General features: G+C 32.9%; 1 long non-coding RNA gene across 2 annotated transcripts; it reads right to left on the minus strand.

Moving 5' to 3' along the window:
* Positions 1-26,127, minus strand: LOC111034632. Of its 2 annotated transcripts, none has more exons than XR_002604568.1 (6): positions 25,951-26,127; positions 4,916-5,011; positions 4,762-4,797; positions 2,266-2,402; positions 569-729; positions 1-156 (listed from the first exon to the last, which is right to left on the minus strand). It is a non-coding gene; the product is annotated as an uncharacterized LOC111034632 (long non-coding RNA). The 2 variants fall into 2 exon arrangements; XR_002604567.1 differs by having other exon boundaries at positions 4,912-5,011.
* Positions 26,128-26,840: the final 713 nt, after the last annotated feature.

The raw sequence follows: 26,840 nt of genomic DNA on the forward strand, positions 1-26,840 counted from the left end.
GATAGTAAAACTAAATATTTCTGTTTCGGTTGAGTGTGTATTTTTTTCAAATATATTCCGGTTCAATAATGGACAATAGTCCACCATGGTCGTTTGCGTATTGGTTCCAGTCCCTGCAGGATTTATCATTAATAATCCTTTGCATGACTTGAAAACCTGCAACGGTTTAATGCTATCATTTTAGTGCATTTCTAAAAAATAAAACAATAAAAATATAGTAGGTCCACCATATCAAATCAAAGGTTATAATTCAAATCTTATACGGTATTTTTACAAACAGCCACGGTTGTCTCACTATTCTCGAAGCCCATAACAATAATAATGTATACATCTAAATTCCGAGAGAAAACTACGATCGAACACGCTCTGCGTACTCGCGTGTACAATAACAATTAATGAAGATACGTGTTAAAATTATTGGTACCTATTTGTATAGGTACCGCCAGCCAGCCTTGAACCACGCGTGACCTCCACATGGTGATGTGATGTAGTTAGGTATAATATTATAATACCAAAATAGATGAACGGATCATCGAAATACCTAATAATAATTGTTGCAATGATTTACCAATATATTGTTACACGTTTCGTTGATGTCTGCACACTCTGGAACATGGCCTAGTTTATCTGTTCGAAAATTGTAAATCTGGGTCTTGGATCGCGTATTCTGAGCGACTGAGACCTTCTCGGTGATTAAGCGCATCCTCCCTAGACGAATAAATAAAAGTCCTGAAAAATAAAACATTTTAATTACTGATTGATATCTTCCGCAAAAGTAGTCCTGTCTTAGTTGTATCTTTTTGAAATGTATTACATATTTACATAGATACCTATTCACGAGATATATTTTTTTCCCAATAAAAAGAAAGTTGTAGGTGGCGATATTTTTGTAATAATATTTTTCTCAACATTTACTATTTTGTTTGTCCGACAGATGACAGTTCTGTATAAAGAGAAGGCAACTTTTGATCAATCAGTGAAATCATAAAAACGCCGCCACCGCCTATACCTTAAAGAGTTCACGAACATAATATTATTGTACTATACAATTAGTCCGAAACATGATTTCGATTTACCGTCCATATTCTATCATCAGCGATTTGATGGCCTGCGTTTTCATGAGTGGGTCCATTTTCCTCCAAAAATTATATACTGTCCTCCACCATATATTATTCTTCACAAAAAAAGGAATTCTAATATCCAGTTCCCTCCAAGTATTTCCTGGACTAAAATTATATCTTTTTTCCTCCAAGTATTAAAATATTTAGCCGGTATCATTAATGTAGTGTTGCGTACCGAATATTACAATAGGAGAGTAATAATTGTCGATAGCATTGTGAGGTTGTAACTTAGGCCTAATATACATAAGATACCTACATATTTAATCTTATTTATAATTGTTCATAATTCATAGGCAAACATTTTTTTCTGGTTAGTATGTTATATGACATGACTTTAAAAATAAACCTGTCATAGTTTTAGTTCCGCATTGGAAGAAAATGGCTACCGCTATTTTCCTAGCCTCCCAACTTTGCCTCTAGGATATTTTCAGATTTATTTTTCGTGAATATTTAAAACGCAGTTTGTAAAGAATAGTAGTTGGAATACGATGAAAATCAAAATTTGCGTCGTTGTCGTCGTCGGCGGCCCGGGTCTACTCCGCGTTAATTAACGCGCACTCTCCGCCGACACCGTTTTGAGCGGCGCGTGTCGAAAACGCGACGGCGGCTTGTACTCGGTATTATAATTTATAACTAATAATAATAATATTATTTTCATAAATATGTATACAGACGAAGTGTCCGCGCGACACACGTCGGAGATAGATGGTGCAGCGTATTATGTTAAAAGACCGTCATTAGTACATCGTTTTCGGCGCCCGACAAATATTCAAATCACTCTCGAAAGCGAGCGACGACGACGGATTAGTCTCGGACATTACGCCCGCCAGCCACGACCGGAACAAGTCGTTTTGGCTGCAAATCACACCGAAAATCGGACGGCCGTCAAAAGCGCCTGCATGGAGACCGACCGTGTCAACTGCCAAATTATTTCCACGACGTAACAATAATTATATAATATTATACACTTGAGAGGACGACGACGACGACGAAACATTATTATCGACCTGATCCATTACCCGCCTTCATCGTTATTACGGTCGAAGCTTTATTTTTCCTGACTCGTTAGCTGTTCGAATCTTTATATTATTATGATAATAATAACAATAATAATATGTTAAAATATTGATTTATCATTATTTACCGTTGGCGAGCGAATCAATGTCGTAGCGAACTCTGGTGGCAAACTCGTGCTTGTCGGACTCGGGCCACAGATGGCGTTACGTTGCCGTAAGTTCGTGCCACTAATGCTACTTCTCGAAGGTAGATAGCGGGACGGTTCTGAAAAAACAACACGAGTAGCGCATCATCGACTTCCTCCGAAGTTTTTACATCCTTGTCGTCGTCGTTCGATGACGTTTATAATATTGTAATTATTGTAATAAGTACATAAAATGTTACGCTTAAGACACGAGTCTATATAATTTTTGTTTCACCGTTTTTTACACCTTTTTTATTTTTATTTTATTACCTTTGTACCTATAAAATAGTAGTTTTTAAATTTGAGAAAATCGAAAACGGCGATCTGTGGCCCATAATTTCCCGTAATATTATTATACCTACAATCAATTAGACTTCCCTAATCATGCACGATGCACGTGATATAGGAATTCGGTTGATGATCGTATTATATATTTATACTTCCCGACTGCTAGTTTAGTAACGCGATTCGTAAACACATTTGCTGCGAAGTATAGTACTCGTACTCGAGTACGAATATCCTAAGTATTTAAAAAATTTACTTTACGTTGTTAGGTTCGAGTTTTATACTCCAACTAATAAATATTATAAAAATCAATAAACACACTGGCTACAAAAAATAACAAAAAAAAGAATGTCTATAATGATTAGGCCAGTATGAGAAAAATATAACGTGAGTTCGATTGACAGCTGATTTCTTGAACCCGAAGAATTTTCCATACTGTACAAATTATTAAATTAATCCCTAATATACAGAATATACATACACTATAAATTAAAGACATTGTTTGTGTGTGGATAGCGATCCTCAGCCAAGTCTATCGCACTCGTGATGGTTATGAAATTTAGTAGGTACATTGCAGGTAATCGCATATCTAGGAGTGCACCACGAAACCAATTTTTTTAATTTTATATTCTAAAAAGGAGCTTACACAAATATTATTGTTGGGTCGCGAAAAATGAATATTTTTTTACGTACTTATTGACCATTGGTTACAGGAAATAAAATAGTTATTCGATATTAGTTATTATTCAAAATAACTTTAGACCTGGGTGGCTGGGTCTTATATTTGGTCAAAACCACCCAAATTACTGTGGTGAATATATGAGTATAGTATTTCATTTTTAACTAGCAGTGTCTAACTTATAGTGTATGAAAAAATTATGTAAGTTCTGTACAAAATAGTTGAAACTTAAAATATTTTTACTCCTATACAAAAAGTATCTTCAGACGTTTACAACACACACACATTACAAACAATACCTACATCCATCGATCAGAATCTAAGATTAAGTTATCATGTCGTATCATGTAAAAGTGTATACCTATGTTCAAGTTTCTGCCCTAAATTATACTCTCTTACACCACCCTATAAACTGCCATCACTGTTTTCCGTAACAAATTTTTAGGGGATGTTTTCTATTTGTTAGAAGCTTCGGAAGAGCTGGGGGCCAAATCAACAAGTGCCGAACGTTTGAGTAGTATTGGCCATAGCCAGTCGGGAAGTCATCAAAAAAAATTCCATTAAACATGCTCCAATGTATTATTCGAGCGCTTGTCACTTGTTACTGCACTTTTCGGCGCCGTCGTCACTTTACTCTGCAAAACTTAAAATATATCTCCAGACTTAGTAAAAGTGAGCAAGTAAATAATAGTAGGGACGAATCGACACTCTATAGATTGTCGATAACCCTTGTAAGCGAAAAATATGTAAAAAATTCTTAATTTTTGCACACATATAAATGAGAAAATTACACAAGTGACATTTTATACATCATAATCAGGGTTCAAGACTAAAAGCATTTGCTTATTTTTTTATACATTTTTATTATTATAATTTTTTTTTTCAAGTTTTAATGTTCTTTTTCAAACGCTTTTATACTGATGAATTTTAAGTGCTTTAAAGCATGAACCCGAAGAACTCTCATCATAGTTTTATTATTAATGCAGATAAATCGTAGCATTTTTCAGTAACATGTACCTACAGCTATATTTTATTATTTGCGACAAAAACCCGAATATGTACTTCGGCACGTCCGTATGTGCATATTAATAATATAGGTGAACGAGCGAATGGTATAATTTAAATATCCTGGGGCCTGGGGGCCTACAGGACACTGGTTGATAGTGAGTTTTTAGCGGAATCTCGACTGTGTATAATATACCTATTAATATAATATTACCTATACTATATTATAGCCGTCGTGGGAGATACTCATCGTCGTGTGGAAACGATGTGCACACGGGCTTGAGCGCTCACTGACCGTCACAGCAACCCAGATTTAATTCGACCGTTAAATTGTTTTTATTTTTATGTTATATTTTATTACTATTATTATTATTGTATTAAAATTTATATTTTTTTTTCGCCTACCGATCGATACATATATTATTATTACTATCATAATACCTGAACCTACATAGGAGAAAAAAACTCACCTCACCGCTACAAACACTGTTCATCCGGCTGTGTACCTATAATGATAATATTATTATTATGCATACCTACCTATATGCTACAAAAGGTATTTAAACCGAGGACGTCAAATTGACCTCTGCAATAAATATTATCATCATGTTATACGTTACCTACGTTATTGTTGTGTCGGGCAGCACACCGCGACTTGATGCGATTCGATTTTTTAGTTTTTACAGCCCACGATAATCTATAGCGAAACCGATTTGGCTACTGAAAAACACAAATAATAGATAAACTCTTAAATAGTTTGTATAAACTCATAAGGTTGAATGTTTTAGCAATTAATCGCGATGTTTTTATTCGGATGCTATCGAATCGTTTAAATATCGCCCGTAAAAGGTTTTGTCGATAGCTGTGTTCATATAAGATGTTTATTAAAGTTCAATAACTTAATAAACTAGATAAGTTTTGTTTTTTAATAACTTTTTTACCTTTGAAGAATATATTATAGAATACGAATAACTATTTCATAAACGTCTTTGTTTCAACCATAATATTATAAATCGAAATCCATTGAAGTGTGAATGGTGAACCTCAATAAAGATAATTTATTGTATTTTAACACAACCGCATAATCTGGCTAGTTCATAGGTACCATCCATAAATTATACATATTGCCAAAAAGGTGTTATGTAGACGACAAGAATGTTTTTTGAATGCGTATATAATGTATATTATATTCTTTAAACGTGAACAAGTTAATGAAAAGAATAATTTAGGGTTAGTTAAGTTCAGTACTTGTTCGAACGTAGTTAAGTAATAGATTAATAATTACCAAATAATACACTAAATCATTAAAGTTAATCAAACTTAATCTGTAGGGGGGAAATATCAAATTAACCTGATCAAAAAAGCTGTTTTCTTTCATTAATTATTTATTGACTTATTGTTTATTAATTTATTAATTACCATCAGTTACAGAATTATAGTGGTTGTGCATCTTTCAATGTTTTAACTTATTTTGAATACCAATTACTTTGTTAAAAATGCATCTTACTAACCCACATTATTGAACACTGTGTAGTGATTTAGGCAATTACCTATAATATGTTTGTAAATACTAATTATTACTAATTATTAAGAAATATTTTATTTTATTTTTATCTAAAATCATTGTCACTGTCACTTTTTAGCTTTATCAACAGAAATTTCAAGTTTAGATTTGAAATGACATGATTTAAAACCAACCGAAAAAATCTAAGTTATTAAAATGAACAATATTAACCTAGTAATTGAGTTATTATGAGTACCTAAAATTAACTGGCTGATTAAAATAAAAAGTGAGAAAACAATAATTTTAACCTTTTTAACCTTTAAACCGTTATTACACTATTGCTATTTGCTAAAGCATATAGAGGATACAACAACGGTTCAATTATTTTAGTATTATACTTGCAGAGAGCCGGAGACAATCATCATCATTGTGCGGTCGTCGACGGTTATATTGTGTCCAAAAAAATGTCACTGGCAGTGTATTTAGTATGTATAATGTGTAATATATTAATTCTTACACAAAGACGTGGTCTATACGCAATTAACTGGATGATGTCATCGTCGCTCTACGACTATAAGCAGAAGGATTTTTCTTCGTTTGTTTTTTTTTTTTTGTTAATTCGATAAATCGAAAACTGGAACCGTCCCAACCGCGTTTAAAGCCCTCGTTGTTCAGAACGAATTCGGCTTGATATACGAAAATAAATACGTCGAATAATTTACTATTTCAGTGTTTTACGTTGGATTTATCTTCGCATCGTTTTGAGACGCGTATATACGACAATAACAATGTTACACATTGTTACAAATAATAATAATAATATAAAATATTAATATGCAAACCCGCGACTGTGTTCCTAAATACCTACCATCATTATTTCACAACAGTTTATGTGGTCGATTTAGCAGTATATTATTTAGTAGTATATTATCGCCCGAAATTAGTGAAATCTTAATTTGTTTTTGTTTTCAATTAAGTCGTCAGCGTCCAAGTATATAATTAATTATTTATGCGTTACTGTAATACACGGGAGTAAACTGTAGTTGTATGTGTTACACTTGCACATAAAGTGACTTTTTAAAAGTATTTTATTGCGTAACGGTCCCACAGTGTATTATATTAGTGCTGCTACAGTACATTATAACACGTCCCTACCAGCGATATTTGTTATTTTTTTTTAAACGTGACGTACTTATTAAAAATATTTTAAAAACATAACGCGCGAGCGGTAGCCTAATTTTGATTTAAAATCAATTCATCCGCTCGCGTTGGCCTAGACCCAGTTTCCACAAAACAAGAATGACGCCCACCGGAATAATATGTTTAGTGTAATATTGTCAGTTCTATATTATAATATTATATATACATTCATATCTGATACACGATCGGTTCACATGTTAAAGTTAACATATACTATAAACACTGTTATAATATAGGCAACCGAAATCGGTGGCAATAAAAAAAAATCGAGATCAGAGACCGACCGGACTGTTGTACGCGGCGACGATGGCCAACCGCGGATGAGAAATGTCGAAAATGAGCAATAGGTATGGCTTCTGGCTACAAAATTTAATACATATTATACACTAGACCACCCAAATAACGCGATACGTAAATATTATAATAGTCGTCGATCGATATAATATTGAAGGCATATCTGATTCGTATGTATAATCCACTTCGATAATCATAATATCTTTCGAGGTAGATTAATATATTTTTTTCGCCATCGTCACGCGTGCACATGAGTAATAAGACGTCATAATATATAAATGTATAATATGGAAATAATAATAATAATAATAACGGACGTTTTGAAAACCACTCGCCTAATATGACATCTCAATACATGCGTTAATTTCATAAATACAGACATATTATCATATCATGTCGTTTATAGTAAGTATTAATATTTAATGGTGCTAAGTAGGTATATACTGTATCAACTTGGACAATTTTCCGCAGGACAAACAGGTAGGTACTGCACCCGCCCCTTCAACGGTTATTGACCAAACAGCTTGCGGATAACAATTATTTAGGTTGGTGTAACGTAGAGTATATTTTTGAATATGACGTACCTATATCTGAAGAACGGCATGTAAATCATTTAACTTTATGTAGAAGACGCAAGTCTTTGGTTGGTATTAATCATGTACTCTAGTTTAATTCGTCACCCCTGCGAAGAATTCCATACAAAAAATAGCGTTTTATATATATTTTATAAAATTTAATTTACGTATACTAAATTATTAGGTATATCAAATATACAATTTCAACAAATTAATTAATATTATAACCATTAAATATAAGCTATGGTGTTGTTTGGGAATATATTTTGTTCACTAACTTTGAGCGGCAAGGATAACTTTTTTACCGTAGTACATTTTGTAGGAAAAAAGCTACGAGATGATGCCCTCGGATATTAATTTCATTATTTTTTATCACATAGGCGTTTTAGCTAAATCCAATAATTTATGACAGAACTACGTCTAGCCATTATTTCTGTCATGTTCCGCGTGAGCTAGACAGACATATACAAACCTACCTATTATTCGCATGACCGTTGCTTATCGACATTTAATATTTAGATTTATAGTTTTCACCGTTACTTTTAGAAGTTGTTGGTTGGTCATACCTATTATATTTTAATCTGCGTTCAATATTATGTTATTTACGAATTATACGAAAACGATATGTCAGTCTATAGGCATTCTTATAGTATGAAACCGACAAACGCGTTAAGAGTGAAATGGAAAATAATTGATTGATTATCATGTTTTAGGAAATAATTATTATGCGACCTTTGGTCCAGGCAGATTATACCATAATAATATTATTATAATACGTTTAAAGATAGGATTGTGTAAACAGTTCAATGTGACATTTATAGCACATTATATTATTACATAGTGTGTATATAGATGAAGGTACGCCTATATATGTTAACAACCTAACTCGTGGACCGCTTAATTTTTATACGTTTATTACTCGTTTTCTTGCGGCCCACGCCACTTCTAAACCTCGCATAATTTAATATACATTAATATAATATCGATATGTCAATGCGATTGTATTATATCGGTTTATTTCGCCTACACGGTTCGGATGGATTTTTTTTTAAATTAACTTGTCCGCGTTTAATAATAATTATGACGATCCTTATTCTCTCATTGGCACGCGGACATTTAATATCGCATAGGTATTATACAATATGTACGAATATTGTCGAGGGGACCTAGTTGTCGCTGCGGTACTTAAGGACGTTTCAACATTTCATAACCATATTACACCACATAAAAGCGTATCCTAAACTGCAGAGGTAAGTTTGTGAAGTCGGCATTACACGTGCAATATCTTACAAAAACCATTCAACAATATTATGAGTGCACATGGACTATAATAGTTGAACAGCTTTTGTTCGGTTTCAAGTGCCAACATAATTATTCAAACGCTAGACGGCATTACTAAGTTCAAAGTTAAATGTCTTAATACTGTCCACCCCATATTGATTTGTTGGACTATTGGACATTGTTGAAACCAAACTATTTGTATACCTAATACCTGTCTACTTAATTTTGAACTTTGTAATGCCAAGTATTGTGTTGCGCATAATAAGTAATAATACCAACTTCACGTATGTTACCTCACAAATCACATAAGTAATAACGCCAATCTTTCGGTTGATCAAAATGTTCCCAACATTGTTATCAACAGCAACAACAGACCATTGGATTTGATCCCGCATCAGACAATTTCAAGTCATCATAGATTATTACTATGACAGGTACTTTATAAAATATACAAATATGGTCACTGGAGAGGGGCGTGGGCCCCTCGTGCCCCTTAATTACGCCCCTGGACGTGTAGGTAATAATATTATACGTTAGGCCCGTTATTGTGCTATTATTCCGTGGGAATAGATAGGCACCATTGATATTATGATAGACGAACGTATATAATATTATAATGTTCTGTCACCCGCGGCTGAAGCTCCGACAACACAACGGGTAACCACACATCTGTTAATCGCATACCTCTATTATGTGTACAAATCCTAAACGTCGGTCAGTGGCGTCACGTTAGCCATACGTTGAAATCGAACCGATCGCTTTCCTTAGAAAAATGTCCGACCAAGCTACGTCCAAATCAGCCAATTCAGTTTTACTGGACTGAACGACGACTGAACGATTTCGGAGTTGGTCCTAACCGTGGTTGTTGGTTTCAAGTTGCAAGTGGCTCGACTAGAGCACATATTTTTTAAACGTCGGGCGCCACTGCGGGAAACGGTATAATATCGTACATCGACGATGAGAACAATCGCTTAACTGCTAAAGCGTTAGGTATAGTAACCAGTTAATGCAGTTGTAGTGAGGCGTTGACTTAAAAAAACCTATTGTAACTATTATACGTATTGTAGAGAAATAACGAGAGGAATTATTATATAGGCGGTAATATACTTGGGGTCCGAATCTGAATAACAGCGGTATAATAGTATATGTAGGTTCCTATACACCTAAGCAAAATAGATAAAAGATGTAGGTATATATTATACATATCATGGAATAAAAACGTTTAATAAATCGTAACGATTATGGTGTAATTGCTGCAGCAGCAGCAGCAATATCCGACACGTGCGCTAACATATGTTATTATGTATTATAGTTATATTGTTTTTTTAACCAAGTGATTGATTATACATGTATCGTTTTGCAAGGTCGGTGAACGAGTGAGCGATTTAAATACAGCAACAATAATAATAATAACAAAAAAAAACCAAACCAAAACGTGCCGTTTGAACCAATCAACTACGATTTGTGCTTATGTGCTTGTATTTCGTAATAAACCGAGGTACACAAAGTGAACTTATTTACCATATTTATATGGCTTGAATTAGAAGGGTGGCTGGGGGCGGAGTACACCTTCTTTAAAAAAAAAACATTTTAGAGTAGGTACCCATTCTTAATTATATCCTAATCAACAAGAAATTTAAATATAACAGCGGGTTTTTTCTATATTTTTGCGTCCCTTTAATATATTTTTTCCAATTATTCAACAACTGGATCATAATCTATCATTAGTTGATCATTCGACGTCGGACAAGTAAGTACGTCGGTCGTCGGCTATGAAAGCGAAAACACATTATTTATCGGAACCGTACAATAGTAATAACAATCATACCTATCTGTATATTATTATTATTATTATTATTATTATTATTATTATTATTATTATTATTATGGACGTCGTAAATACGCGTAGATTGTTGGCGGCGGGTAAGGTGGCACATATTATATAGATACCGTTCGCATTGTTCGAAGGCGGCGGCGGCAGAGGTTTGACATCGTTTTTTTTTTTTTCTAATTAATTCGTACGATGGATGGACAAAAAGAGAAAAAGAAAAGAATGGGAAACAAAAACCGATTTTCCGATTTGATTATTCTTTTGTGTCGGCGCTCGGGCGTATTGTGCGGCACTGTAAAACGCGCGCGTGGACGGACGACGCGATGGAGGAGTGCGCTTATAATGCGACCCGCGGGAAGCTGGAGCCGCAACCGCACGTGGGCGTCACGCCGCGTATGGAAATTAAAAAGCTAATCATCGCACCGCCGACAACAATGCGCGAATCTTCGTATCATTACATTACACATAATTTTATATTTCTATATATATAGGACACATGCATTGGTATTGTTTGAAAAAAAATATAAAACATAATATAGGTTATAGGTAGGTGCCTACACTGCATAAAATGGTATTGGTAAATATTATGAAAAAACATTACATTAGTACCTACTAGAATAATTAGGTCGTAATATATGTACAGCTATGGCTTATACATAAAAATGTCGGCTGAAAACTTACGACCAACCACATTTTATTTTCAAACTTAAATATATTAAGTACCTAATATAATTGTCAAGGCAGATTAATATCAATGATATTATTACATAAAAAACAAAATACTCGGCAGTTCTGCAGAACACGTCAGCTAGACTGATGGTTGCTGTATGCAAAGGATATTTTATTGTTATAAGCAATGGCTTGGACCGTGTAAGACACAAAACATGCAGATATAGATAGGTATTAGGAACTTAGTATTATTATTGTAATAAATAATTATACAATCAGTAGTGTATTTACATGGAATAGGAATCAGACGTCTGGGCTCTAGGGCAGGTTTTTATTAGGTCAAGTGAATTTGGTGGTTATGGAAATGATTTTGATTAAGTATGAATACAAATTATCATTGTTCTACTCTGCCTGTATATATATATCATCCGCAGCTAGGTAAATATGTCAACAACATATAAGTTAGTGATTGAGAAACCTTATTACAAACAATGTATTACTTAAACAATATTAATTTCTCCATTCATTCAATAAAGTTTGCATGAAAACAAAATTTTCCCAAATCGTTCCATCTCAAAAGACAAGCTTTTTATTATTTTATTAAAATTAAATGAAATAATAAGCGTGTTTATTGTCAAAGTGGGCAGGTCTCAAGAAATGTACTGATATATAACTTTTATTGAAAACAGTATAGTAGTTTTTGAGTCTATTCATTATTACAAACAGATAGATGTACATACAAATATCCATTATTATATATAATATTATATCAACAGGTATCAGAAGATATTGTCCAGAAGAAACAGAATAATATATTAACAGGTAAACGTCGTTATCGAAACGTAACAGCAGAATATTAACAGGTGTAATACAAGTAACTAGTGTGGGAGATCTGCTTAGGGGTGGAAAACTTTGCTAGGGGCAAAAATCGGGTGCATATATCTCTGAGTATAATAATAATACAATATTCTGATGTCGAACGCTCGTCGATTGTGTTAACGTTATTTATTTTCATATCGTACCAACGCCCAGACGACGTGCGACGACGTGACAAACGAATTAGATCTGCAGTCGTCCGTTATATATTGTAGAGTTATAGCACAGAATAAGACAATGGTTATAGTTATTATCCGTTTATTGGCACGTGTGCTTCTTACGCGGACTTATGGCATAATGTTATGCACTATACACCACTATACGCGTACTGTATGTAAATAATAAAATATGATAAGTTTATAATATTTAATGTATAATATGCATTATCTCACCGGCCCGCCACGTGCTGTCGAAATCGCGATGTATTTGTCGGTCGACGGAAATCTGTGACGCACGCATATCGTAAACGACACAAAATTAAAACAATTTAACGCGTGGGTTGTTCACATGTTATATAACTACATAATATTATTATAATTTGCCTATCCGATACACACGAGAATGTGAAAAAATACCGATAGAGGAAACATAATATTAAAATAATAATATAATGACGATTTATAGTTAGGTAGGTAATCAATTGTTTTTTTTTTCAATATATTAAGTATAATATCATAATAGTATTATCTGTTCACTATGTTGTATAAATAGGAGAGAAAAAAACGCCTGAGGTCATATGATATTATAATGTTGCTATCATAATTGAACGGTGGTATATTATACTGGTATATAAGTCCGCGCAGCGTCGAAAATATTACTATGCTGAGTGAGTTACGGAGAATTTAGATTTTCGTCTAGAAATATTATTATTGTTATTTATCTAAAAGGTGAATATTATTGTAATATTAAATTCTGTAGCTGACGGTATCGGCCGTGTCATGATGTAAATTGCCGCGTATTTCTAACCCCTCAATAAAATCAGATAAACGTAAACTGCACAGATTTTTAATATAGTTATTTGGATGGTTTTGATCAAATATAAAATATAATTATAAAATTATAACCAATCATAATTACCAATGACCACACTGTACAAGCAAAAATGTTTTTCGTGGGCCAACTAGATTCGACATATATGTGGTGAAAAGTAAAACAAATTAGCCTATGACACCAATGCGGATCTTGCTGAATCTATTTATTTATTTCATTATTTGCTTCTTTAAAGGGTCATTCATTAGAAGACAATTAAAAAAAAATGTATAACAATGAAAACTAAACTGAAATTTTAACGATATTACATATCGTATTATATTAACGAACGATATATTAATATACTTTTACTAACCTAAAATGACTATTAAAATAAAAGCTTTTGAATTATAAAAAGGGATACTATTGTAAATTATTGGCACTTTTGTTGCTCTCCTCTTTTAGTTCAAAACTCGCAACGATTGGGCGTACGACGGAATATTCTATATCTAGAGAAACGCCATTTCGATGTACTCATAGGTAGTCTCTGCCGGTACCATAAAATTTGAAGCTGTAATATAATATCGTGTTTATGATATTATCATTATCACACTTTCGAGCGCGTCTGACGAATATATATTATTTTCCTTTCCCCGTCGCGATTAATAATTAACACACAGTATAAATATATACGCGGTTCGCCTTACAAGCGTTACGAAACCGACCTGCATAGTTGTATGCGAGGACGATCACAACCCAAACAACAACAAAAACAACAACAGTAATGACAATATTTTTATTATATAGGATTATAATTAGTATTATTATTATTATAAAGCGCATACCGACGGCGGCGTTCGAATGAACATCATCGCCCATCATCGGACGGGTAATATGAATAAGCGACAAAAATCGGCGACTCGTCACGATAATATATTATACCATATTATTATTATTATTATTATTAAGTACTTCGACGACGACGGTCAAAGTTGTACACCCGGCCCCGTGGGCGTTCGTTCGCGCACTCTCTCTCACTCTCTCTCTCTCCGCTATAGGCGCGCTGAGCAGCAGCAGCACCAGCAGCAGACGCCCTTGTCAAGGTGAATATCGAAACACAATAAAGTATTTGTACATATATATAGACTGATATATACAAGCGCGCGCGTGTATACACGTATGTATATAGATATGTTATTATTATAAATATATAATATATTATTTCGCCGAGACCGTTCGTTCGTCGGGAGAGGCTGCCAAGAGACGACGACCGCGACGACGACGACGACAAGACAACGCGCACCACATATTTTACACATATAATAATATATAGTGCAGTAGGTAATAATATATATATATACGTGCACCGAGCGCTCGTGAACCGTGTTCGTATAGGCATATGGGTAGGTATATAATGTGCCCACTATAAATATATAATATACGCGTGTGCGACGACAAAGGAATTAAATTTAAAAGACACGCGCTGCGCTCGTACTATAACGGCGGACAGGAGAAAGGATCGACCGAGCTTGTTGTGTCGTATCGTGTATATAGGTACATATTATATATGTGTGTGTGTGTGTGTGTGTGTGTGTGTGTGTGTGTATTGGTCGTGTGCATCGGCAGAGGAATATAAATAAATAAATATACGTATAAAAGTGCACTACATAATATCTCGGCGTTGTCGTTACACCCTCTAAACGCGCTCGTGTACGTATACAGGCTGATTCACCTAGCACGCTCATCCCTTTTTTTTGATTCAATAAGTTATTTTAAGAACCTTGCAAATGTTCTAATAGGTATAGCTGGGTACTTAAAGACTATAACATCCTGTGAAGATACCAACTACTGTTTTTCAAATGAGAACCTCCCCCGGTGAACATTATTTTATGATCTGCAAAAAAAGGGGCTTCACCACTGCTTACTTAGTACTTAGTAGAAAAAATCTCAAGCATTTGAAAATACCGTCTTTGAGTATTTTTAAAAATTCCAAAAGTTAGAATTCGAGTAAATTTATTTTTAAATATTGAAAAAACGTCGGCAATGAACACGCTCGGCGGTGAATCACCCTGTATACTTGGTTTACCTGCCTATAAATATAAAAATATAAAAGTACACGCTCTCGCGTGTATAGTGTTAGCTGCAGTCGTACAAGTACGTGTACAAGCTCTAAACCCGCCACCGCCACCGATACGCTTCCATCATCCGCGTGGTCGCAAATCCGCTGTCGAGTATATCCCGCGTGCCGGTGTTTTACTATTATAATATCATGTTCGTCACCCCGAAACGTGGGTGTGAAAACACGTATAAAACCCGCGCGCGCGTGTGTGCGATGTGTATGTGTGTGTAGTATATACACATATTTTAACAAGGTAAAAACTCTCTGGCCACGATATTAAAAGTCAAGTAATGTATATTGCATTCCTATACTATATATATAGGTGCGCGTTGAGTTTATGTGATGTCTAATGCGGCACGCGTATGATATTAATAATGCGCTTCAGTGCTAATGTCATTTTGTCCACGAAAATACATTCCAGACAAGAGAATATAATGATTCTACCCTGCATTTGATTGTTTGTCTTAACTTAATGGAGGGAAACGTTCGACGGCCTTCGTTGAACTCCATTTTTCAATATTTTAACCTCAGATTTTGATATCATAATAATAAGCCTTAAAATAATTGTTTAGGTATAAAAAATCATTGGGACTGTAGAAAGTCCTCTTCTTTCAGATAATTAACAGACATCAAAATCCGACAATTCTACGAGGCCTCAGAGTTTTTCCTATAGTCATTCTTTTTAAATACTTAGGTACCTGTTATAATAAACCTTACTAACCGCCTTAAACAGGTATCCGACCTGGATTGGTGTACACATATTGTAATTACAGTAGAGGCTAAGAAATAAAATAAAATTTCAGATTTTACAAAGTTGTGGGAAATTTTGAAAATTGGTATCACCGTACCTTTATCGGAGAGCCACTACAGAGACAACCAACAGAACAGAATATTAATATATAATCATATAATTTATATTTTATAATACGTACTCGAGTTCCGCTTGAGCGTTTCAGCGTTTTTTTATGGTTCCTCCGAAAACCTACTTATAGAACATTAGTAGATAATAATGATACATATCACGGCGTATTTAATGTAACATAAGAATAAACGCATAAAATAATTCCGTGCTCACCCCTCACCACAGCAGTGACAATACTATTGGTTGGAGTTTACGGGAATACTGAAGCGGAGCGCGACGGTGCATGACAGCGAAAGGACGTTTTCGGAATTTTCTATAGTAGTTGTCCTGCCGTGCACGCGCGCGTTTTACAAGTAATTTACTCAAGCAGCGTTGGCGTGAGTATTGCATAGGTACACGACGAGAAAAACAGAAGAAAAAATCCAATATCGTGCCGTATTTGACAATATTGTATATTATTATTATGTATTTTTTTTTCTTTGCACTCCGCAGCCTCCACCGCTGTAATATTATGTACTACGGCGGCAGCCACGTCGAAAGTCCCTCCTTCGTTCTACATAGCGACCACGGCGAATGTCAACACTGGACACGAATACTACTGGCTACTGCGATGTTATAAATAATTACAATTTAATATTAATATACACATCTCTACATGCGATCAAATGCTAACATCTCAATCCATTAGTTTTTACTAACGGAAATAATTTCATTATACGACTTGCGGCAATATTGGTTGGGTCTGACGATTTTACATATTATTATCATCACTCGGGTACATCATACACGTGACCTAAGAAGTGTGCGGATAACGCACGACAGCTGAACCATATAGAGTAATACTAAAGTATTACTCTATGAGCTGAACTTAATAATTTAGTCGATAATAATGTATACCAACCTACACCTGTGTTGAGGTTTAGTCGGTCGTTTGCGATCTATACAGGTTACCTAAATACCTAATATGGATATGAAATGTTTTGGTTTAATACCCGCGAGATCGGTTTATATTTTCATTATAAATTATTATTAAAATATATTAATATAATATGTATAGCGTAGGTGACTCCGCATGCGGTAGCCGAATAAAAAAGACACAAAATACGGGTAGGTACGTGGTATCTATACAACTGCCAATAAATACAGTTGGGAATTTGCAAATTCGATACGATATTAATAGCAATAACATGTATGTACCTACTCTTGGTTGTAGAAAATAATTGTAAACGATGTAAATATTATGTACATAAAATCGTTTTAAATATCTATTTGCATTTTGTTTTCGGTTTATCCCGAGATTAGGTGTCTCTATAAATCCGTAGAATTATATTACGACTAATATTACATCACACAAGTAGGTACTAGTGTACTACACAATTGCAAGGTTTTAGATAATATACTATTATAATCTATAGTCTCTATAGGTACACGAGGATATTATAATCACATTAAAATACTGTCGACCGTCTCTTCGCCAGCCAACAAACAAATAAAAATAATAAATGATAAAGCAAGTACCATAAAATTGTAATATGGTATTATGGTAATATGGTGTACACATAGTACTGTTCACCATAAATTATAATTAATTACTTGGCGGCGCGCGCGGCGAAGACTTAAAGTTATTAAAATTTAAATGATTAACACAGTCATTAATCTCGGAAAAAAGTTGGATAAGTATACAGAAGAAATATAATGTATAGAACCATGATATTAGAAAAAATATAAAAGCATATTGACGTACAATTTAAAATGTCAAATAGTCGAGTAACAAGTCTTCGCCAAGTAAATAATAATTATAGTGTAGAAGAAGATTATATTCTGGATTCATTTTCCTTGGCTCATTTACAGTGAGACATCACAACTTCATGGTACATGTTTATTGCTATTAAATATTTATATTTTATTTTTGTCAAGTCATTTTCTCATAACGGAATCACATGAGCTGATTTCGATGAAATCAACATTAGATAATTTTCTGTTCCTTATTTATAAAATCGTTATGTATTTATAATGTGTTATCATTTATCCTGCAGTATGGCATATATCTTATGGTTTTACACTTGTGTATACAATATTATATTATTGTTCTATATTACGCCTAACGTCATATTATTTAGTAACTCGAAAAATAGTAAAAAAACAAACGAATCGTAGGTAGCAAGCGAACAATCTCATATAATTCAGTTTTCAATTTGATTAATGAAAATATTGGATCTCACAGATTGGTACATTATATTATCATGTGCTCAGGCATTTGTATCTTTTTCATACTTTTCGTATTGGTCTGGTGCCACGACCCCTAGGCCCTAGCCTAGCTCTTAACTCAAACACAAGATACTCACAGTGTGTCTGTATACATCGACTAAACAATTTGTTTAAAAATATTTTACACCAACCGCAAATTGTCATCTTTTCTTTATTATACTTGTGTGTATATGTATACTATACGGTTTATTAATTTGATTAAAGAAACCGCCCGACGTTGGCACTTAACTATAAGTATAAGTTTCGACGTTAATTAATCGAACAGAAAGTTTCCGGACCATTAGTATCTGAACATTTTTGGAAGATTACCAGGTAAGGGTCGGACATAAAATTGGTCACGTGTGGGTTGATACAGTTTGAAGGCGTTATTCGAATTTATTTTATAGTACTGTTTTGCTAAGTCGCTGACAGTTGATGTGCGTAGGTCGTAGCGGTAGGTAACTTTATACAGAGAGTCATGTTGTAAGCGCATATTCTACATTATGCAAATCGATGTTATACAAAAGCGATGATAAGAATAAAAAAAATTAAAACGATACGTTTAGTTTTTATACTATTTATTCGATTTGATTTTTGATTGTTTTCCAAAATCGGGCTGCACTCATTTTTTTTATGTACACGCAGTATTAAATAAATAGTTCTAGATTGTCAGTGGAGTGATGGTTATATTGATTTTATAATGATATACTTTTTTGCGTGTCTGAAAACAATTTTTTATGTAGAAATGATACTTCGATTTTGAACTTCAATATCTTTTCTGATAGGCAAGTCTATTTGGTACTTAGGGGGATCAAAAGATCAATTACTTTATGCTAATGCCTATTTATACTACGAACCTATTCACTCGCTGTTCTTATCGGTAAGTCGGTATATATTGACTCCAAAGTTAATAACATTATTCAATTTATTACATAAATATATTAAAAAAAAAAAAATTTAATATTAATAATATAATAAATGCAATGATTTCGTCAAAAAATCAACTTAGCGTATTAGTAACTAATAATTATATATTAGCAATATACATTATAATTAATATTTCATAAAGTATATACTTAATAGTTATTAATATAGGCAAACCATTCAGAATCGTTTTTCGCGTGTAATTATTTATCATTGAATTCGAATTTAACTCATCCATTGCAGTAACTTACTCAATGACTAGTACACTCGACACCTACAGGCTACAGCATAGTAGTTAACTATACTCTTCTCCCTTATTTATATTGGCTGTCTTGATAATTTGATAATAACAAACAATTTATTTGAAATAAAAGTACTGCACTTGTTAAGAAATAATTTTTACTCACCTAATTACCTACCTACTTCATTATTTGAAATCTTGGGTTAGATCCATAACTATCATATTATATGAAAAGTTATTTATCATCACAGAATTAAATACTCAAAACCTAAACTGTTAAAGTATAATAAGTATTAATTGTTTGAATATTTTAATTAGTTATTAAAAGGAACAAAAATAAAAACGACATTTAACTCGAAGTGTGTAAACATTTATTCGTCAGTACCTACGTCGTAATCATAATATTAATGACCCACTGGATGTGAATAAATTAACAATGACGTATTATAGAATTGCACTTTCACTAACAAACGAAAATAATTTTAAACAAAAAAATAACGATATTATTACCATTTTACGACATTTACAAAGTTTGAATGACAAACTTTTTAACAGGGGGCACTAATCAAAAGATTTTGTAGAATTTGGAGTTAAAAATGTATCTGTAATAATAAGTATGCCGAAAATTGACAAACTGTATAGTTTTTATAGTAACCGTACTGTGCAACCAGTTGATACACTCGAATTATACTACAATGGTATCTTAGTTTGTTCTTTACTACGATCTCATATTATTTATCACATTTATTTATTACCACCTATTGTTTTCAATTTAAGTTCGACGTTTTTGAAAATAAATCTGACAATTATTATAAATACACGCTGCAGCTGCAATTCAGACCATAATTTTCAATAAACCGGTGACATGCGTAATGTTATACTCTAAATACAAAATAATGTACCGTGCATTCGAAAATATCGGTGCACACTAGTTGTCTCCAAAATGGTTTTACATGATGTTTGAAAATGTTTGGAAACCACTTACGCATTTATTAACCAGTACATTGGGATGCAACTACAACTCGACCCTTTTTATTTACGATAAAATTTAGGGTACATGGGGAGGAAATTCGTATAAAAATGAATGTTCCTTTGGACTTTGGGATAATCCCTCTCGTCTCTTTCATGCAATTAGCTAAAAAAAATAGAAATGAAAAGTTGCGATCAGAGCGAGGTGAACAAAATAAAAAAGTATAATAATACATTCAAAATAACGAGCAACGTGCATAGGTATTTAATAGTACTAATAATTAATTGCTTGTTTCTGGGGTATTAAACACGTCAGTTTTCATGTGAGGCCTAGGGAAAATCTTTTGATGGCAGCCCTTTTACATCCAGTACCAAAGACATGTACGTGGAGGTAGTAGCGGCTCGAAGGAGGTATATTTGTAATTTGAATCACATGATTCACAGAAATATTAATGAAGAGAGCAATAAAAAAATGTTTAGGCAGGGTAGTGTAAAAATATTAAATGTGAGTCAAGGAAAAAAATTCGAGACGACACTGAGTGGAGGATATCTCCTTGGTCACGTGTTAGTCTATAAATTATTTTTTAATAAAGTTTAAAGATAAATGATAATTATGTCATGAATGTTATTTTTTCCACCAGAACTGTAAGATGGTGCCCAAGATAATATTTTATATTGCTATAACAGCTTAATTTTTTATTAATATTAAAGAGGCTAGTTTTGAAAGTGTGTCGTATATAGTTCTAAACAACAACTGTTTCTTTATCTTAAACGACGTCTGTCTACTACGAATAACTTACCACACCAAAATTAAATTTTTTATATTGTACACATAATACATATATATTTACGTATTAAGTAGTAATAAATATCCCCGATGATCTATTTATTGTAGGACACTAATTATTTTAAAAAACTATTAACGTGTGTGATAATATTGTTTTACATATGTAGTTTGAAGTCGTTAAAAATTATAATTGTTCCTAATTTGTATTGTAATCATTATTTAAATATACTACCTCTTTGATGACAACGTTAATTTTTAATTCCTTATTCTAAAACAGAATATTTTTAGGAGTATTTCGATTGACAACGATTTTAAAAATCTATCTATGAAATTTTACACCTGCGTGTGTTACATTTACCCTAAGTTGTCATATCTTATTTTTCATATGCCCCGATGAAATTTAGCCATATTTGAATCCTAGGAAAGTCATAGCCATTACAGATTGAATCACTCCAAAATATATTCTTCTTTAAAATGAGAAATCAAAAATGAATGCTTTTATTAAAATAAGTGCACAAAATGTAAAATGATAACGTTAAAAATAGTAAAAATATAAATTTTGTAGGAAAATGTCCTTTTTTAATGACTTAAAATAATTATGCAACATAAATATTGTCAAATATAGTTCGTTTTCTAAAATAATAATTGTCTTACGTAAAATGTATCACCACCCCGTATACTAATATATATAGTTATATACATTGGAGACCACTCCCTCAAACAAATGCCTTTTAGATGCACACCACTTCACAGGATATCGTGTAGGATCATTATTATTATTATTATTATTGGAAAAGTATGATAATGAATTGATGAGTATAATATCGAAATCGCGTCGTAGAGGTGCGAATGCCCCGGAGTAATAATGCATAATAATATAATATTTTCTACATTATTATTACTCGGCACACATCATACAACTGCTACAGAATCAACACCATCGCACCGCCGAGGAATGCTACACAACGTCTGCTCTTGCATTATATTATATTGGTAACGTTATAATACCATAATATACCTACACAATCAGCTCACGTTCTTCCCCCGTCGCGGTCATAGACGGCCGCGGCGTGCTTACCTATATCGTACACAGCAACTACCCGATTGAGAAATTCGCGTACGCCTTCTCTCCACCGCGTGCGGGTTTTTATGTTTTATTATTTTTTTTCCCGTGCTCTGCCGTTGGACTCGGTCCAAGCCTTATGATTTATGAAGCGGAGAAATATTATCGCAATTAAGACCGACCCGGAGAAGTTGTTTTGTCGGGTCTGACGTCCCGAGTGCAGTGCAGCATATACCTACGACACACGTTCCCGCCGCAACGCGAGTGTAGTGATATTCGCGCGCGCGAACGCAACCGAATCGAGTTTGTTTATTATTAATTATGGCGAGCGCCCCTTTTTTTTATTTCGGTACACCTATAACATTATAATACATATTCATATGTATAATAATATAATATACGTACTAGTCCCGACCCGTGTTTATAGTATATAAATATATGTATAATATACTCGACGCACGTGTGCAGAAACAGTAGTAGTAGTGGTGAATATCGCCATTGCGAATGTAACACATGCGATCGGTGAAAAATATAAAAACGAATCTAGGCGAGTTTTTATACACATAATAATGATAAAAAGAATTAAATATGTTATTATAACGTACGCTGGCAATCCCTCGTGCAGCAATCGTTATATTTACGCGATGTGTGACGATGATAATAATAATGATAACGATATCGCGAGCTCGTGCGCACCTCTTCTGTATTAATAGCTATACATATAGTATAATTTATTATAATTTATATATAACTCGGCACGCGTATCTCATAATAATAATAATAATAATAATAATATATATTATATCCTGCACCAAATGATAATAAAACAAACACTTAAGTGCCACCCAACAATAATATTATTGTACAATGCACAGACCACGGCCGACGGGACAACTGGGGCGTCGGTTGATGTTGTTTTCACATGTCGGGACACCTTAGGTATATAATACATAATGTAAAACTTGTACGTTAGGTACAACCTATATACCGCATAAACTGTATTTATATACCTGTATAGTATTGTTATGTGTCCCGGCCGTGAGACGGTCACGCGTCGTCTAGCACCGTATTTAGGGCTGCTGTGCGCCTGGAGGGATTCACGCGGTGCACGGGACACGCCAAAAATGTTACATTACACCAGCTAGGCCTATACCTGTATAATATACCGAGTGTTCCATTCAACGTACTACGATTATTATTTCAATAACTATCAACATTTGTGTAAATATTATCTTGCGAATATTAGGTCGTTAAAATCAACGTTTTTCTAAAAAAAATATCGATACAATTTTCATTTTTCAATTTTTTTTTTAATGACAACCTCCATTTTTAATTTCTAGTTTTAAAGAAAATATTTTTTGAAGAGCTACTTTTTCCAAAAAATGTTTTTTAACGAGTTAAAATTATTTAAAATATTTAGAGATATATTATTTTCAAAAACGATAGTTTTTTTCTGAAATAGTGGGTGTCTTTCGTTAAATGGATCACCCCATACATGATAATTTGAGCACATAGGTGCGTTACAAAATAACATCGGACCTTAGAAAGGAGTACTTACGCAGCATAATATACTGGCCAACTCAAACACACATTAAGACTAGCGTGTGGGTTCACACTTTCACAGCGTGTATTATTATAGTCTATAGACGAAAGTCCCATAGTGGCCATTTTGAGTCGTCGCTTCGCAGTCTTATAATATTACTGTGCAGTACAGTAAGTATATTTGAACAAAATCAGCCGATAGTTTGTCTATAAAATTTTTTTTTTAAGTTTGTCAAATTTTTGATTTGATTTTCAAGACATTTTTCAAACAAAATTCAGTATATAATATGAATATATTATTAAATGTTTGAAAAAATTAAAAGAGAGTATAGAAACGTTTTTTTCGATTTTATGCTTCCAGAAAAATGTATTATTATTTAAACCCAAAAATAACTTTGAAATTTCTCGTTTTATGTTAAATAATAAGATACTTTCAACAATTAATTCCGTAATTTATTTTTCATACACTTTTTTTTTTTATTCTAAATAAGAATTTATACAATTTAAATATGGGTATATGAAATATGTATTGTGGTAAACAATTTAAGTGGTAATTTTATCATTCAACAATGCAAAAGATAAAACCTATTCATTTTATTGTTAAATATATAAATTTGTTAAATTAGTATACTTTGCAAATTGAGTACAATTTTATAGCACATGTAGAACGCTGTTGGTATTCCAATAATTGTCAGATCTTAAGCATATTGGAAAATTAGACAAATCGGAAAATAAAATCATCATTCAAAAGACGAGGTGAAAGAAAGGATTTTGAAAAATTCCATTTAAATTATAAGGAGATAGTGACTTGTGAAAAATCTATGTACTGAACAAATAAATAATAATAATAAATTATGAATTAAATGCAGGGCAGCCATATAAAAATTCTTTTAAATTATCAATGGATTTGTGAAATTTTAAATAAATAATTTTGCATTATAGTTTTAAACTTCAACATTTGTTAATCATTTTAATTAATATCATGTGGCTGTATAAAATAAAATATTATACCTTGCCTTTTACCTTTTGCCTATCGGTAATAAAGTTGATCTTTGCATACAGTTGGACTATGCCTAAATATACATCAATAATGACAAATGAACGATGAAAACAATTTTATCGACTTTAACAGCTCCGTGTTGAAATCGTTTATGTATTTTTTGGAATATTAAATCAACACCTCGTGTTTAAAACTCTTTGACCGGATCTTGGGTAAACAAGAATGTAAATGTTTCAAAATGTTTGGTATATATTTTGCGCATGTCCAAACAGTTTTACGAAATATTTATTCTTGTGTAAGTATACGTCTTGTGTACCTTTTATTTGAAATGTTTACTACGTTTGGTGCATAATGCACTTTCTGTACATTTTAAATAAATATTATTTCTTTTTATTGCAGGGTGTGTTATAACGGTTATTGCTTATTAGTATCCGCGTACTGATATATTTTTTTATATATATAGAATCAGATTAGTATTAAAAAGTACATTGAATAATAACCTATGAGATTTATGTAAGGGCTTAGCCGTTTTAATTTTTAAAAGGTGTTATTTAATTTGATTATTAAATAAAACATTAACATAAACACAGTGTGTTACCCACGGAGGATGTATAAATGCACTTTGTTTTATTCGTATATTTCAATTAAAGAGTTTCTCGCCAATCCGATAAGAATAAAATATACGCCTAATAATTTATATACGTACGTGGCTGTAAGCCAAGAAACGGCTTTTTACGTTTGGAACATTGTTATGGTGGTCGTACGACGTACATAATATTCTGAAGACATTGACTGGACATTGATTATTCTTCGGGCCGTACACGGACCCATAAGTACGTAATTTGTACGTAACGTATATGTATCTATGGCCGCACTCTCTGCCTGTAACAATGTTTATTCAATTATTATTAATTAAAAGGTGTGCATAAACACAGTAAGCGTATACCATATATATGCTATCCAGTAAAATGGTAAATTATTGTCGTTTAATAAAAAAAAATATAATATTGTTTTAATTTTCTGTTAAGATGTTTTAGATGTTCTGAAACTCATATGAAGCAAGTACTACAGTATGATATTATTTCAACTGTTTGAATACCGATATAGAAAATAAAATGCTTGATAAATACAAATTAAAATATCAGTATTTTATATACATAGGTAATGCATATAAATATAATAATATAATATAAAATAACCTACGAAGACGGTCCAATATATGTATATATGTGTACGATTGAGAATGGTAATTCTGAATATGTTGTAATAACTAACAACGCAACTCTAAAATTACCTAATACAGTTAAATTTCACTTATAAAATAGATAGAATAGAATTTTTCAAATGTTCGTCGATTTTAATTGTGCATAATGTCATACCGTAGAAAAAAACCGGCTTCGGGAATACCTAATGCATATGGTGTTAATTTGCAGGGGCTTGAAAATCTGTGATTATGGTGTTACGGTATCATATCCCCCCCGTGGATAATTTTTTTATTATTTAATTAAATATAAATATAAAAATTCTAATAAGAATTGGGAAAATTTAACAGTTTAATTTTTAATAGGCACGTCAGATAAAATAGGTAGTGTGTAA

This window comes from Myzus persicae, unplaced genomic scaffold (assembly GCF_001856785.1).
Source record: "Myzus persicae strain clone G006 unplaced genomic scaffold, MPER_G0061.0, whole genome shotgun sequence".
NCBI lineage: Eukaryota > Metazoa > Arthropoda > Insecta > Hemiptera > Aphididae > Myzus > Myzus persicae.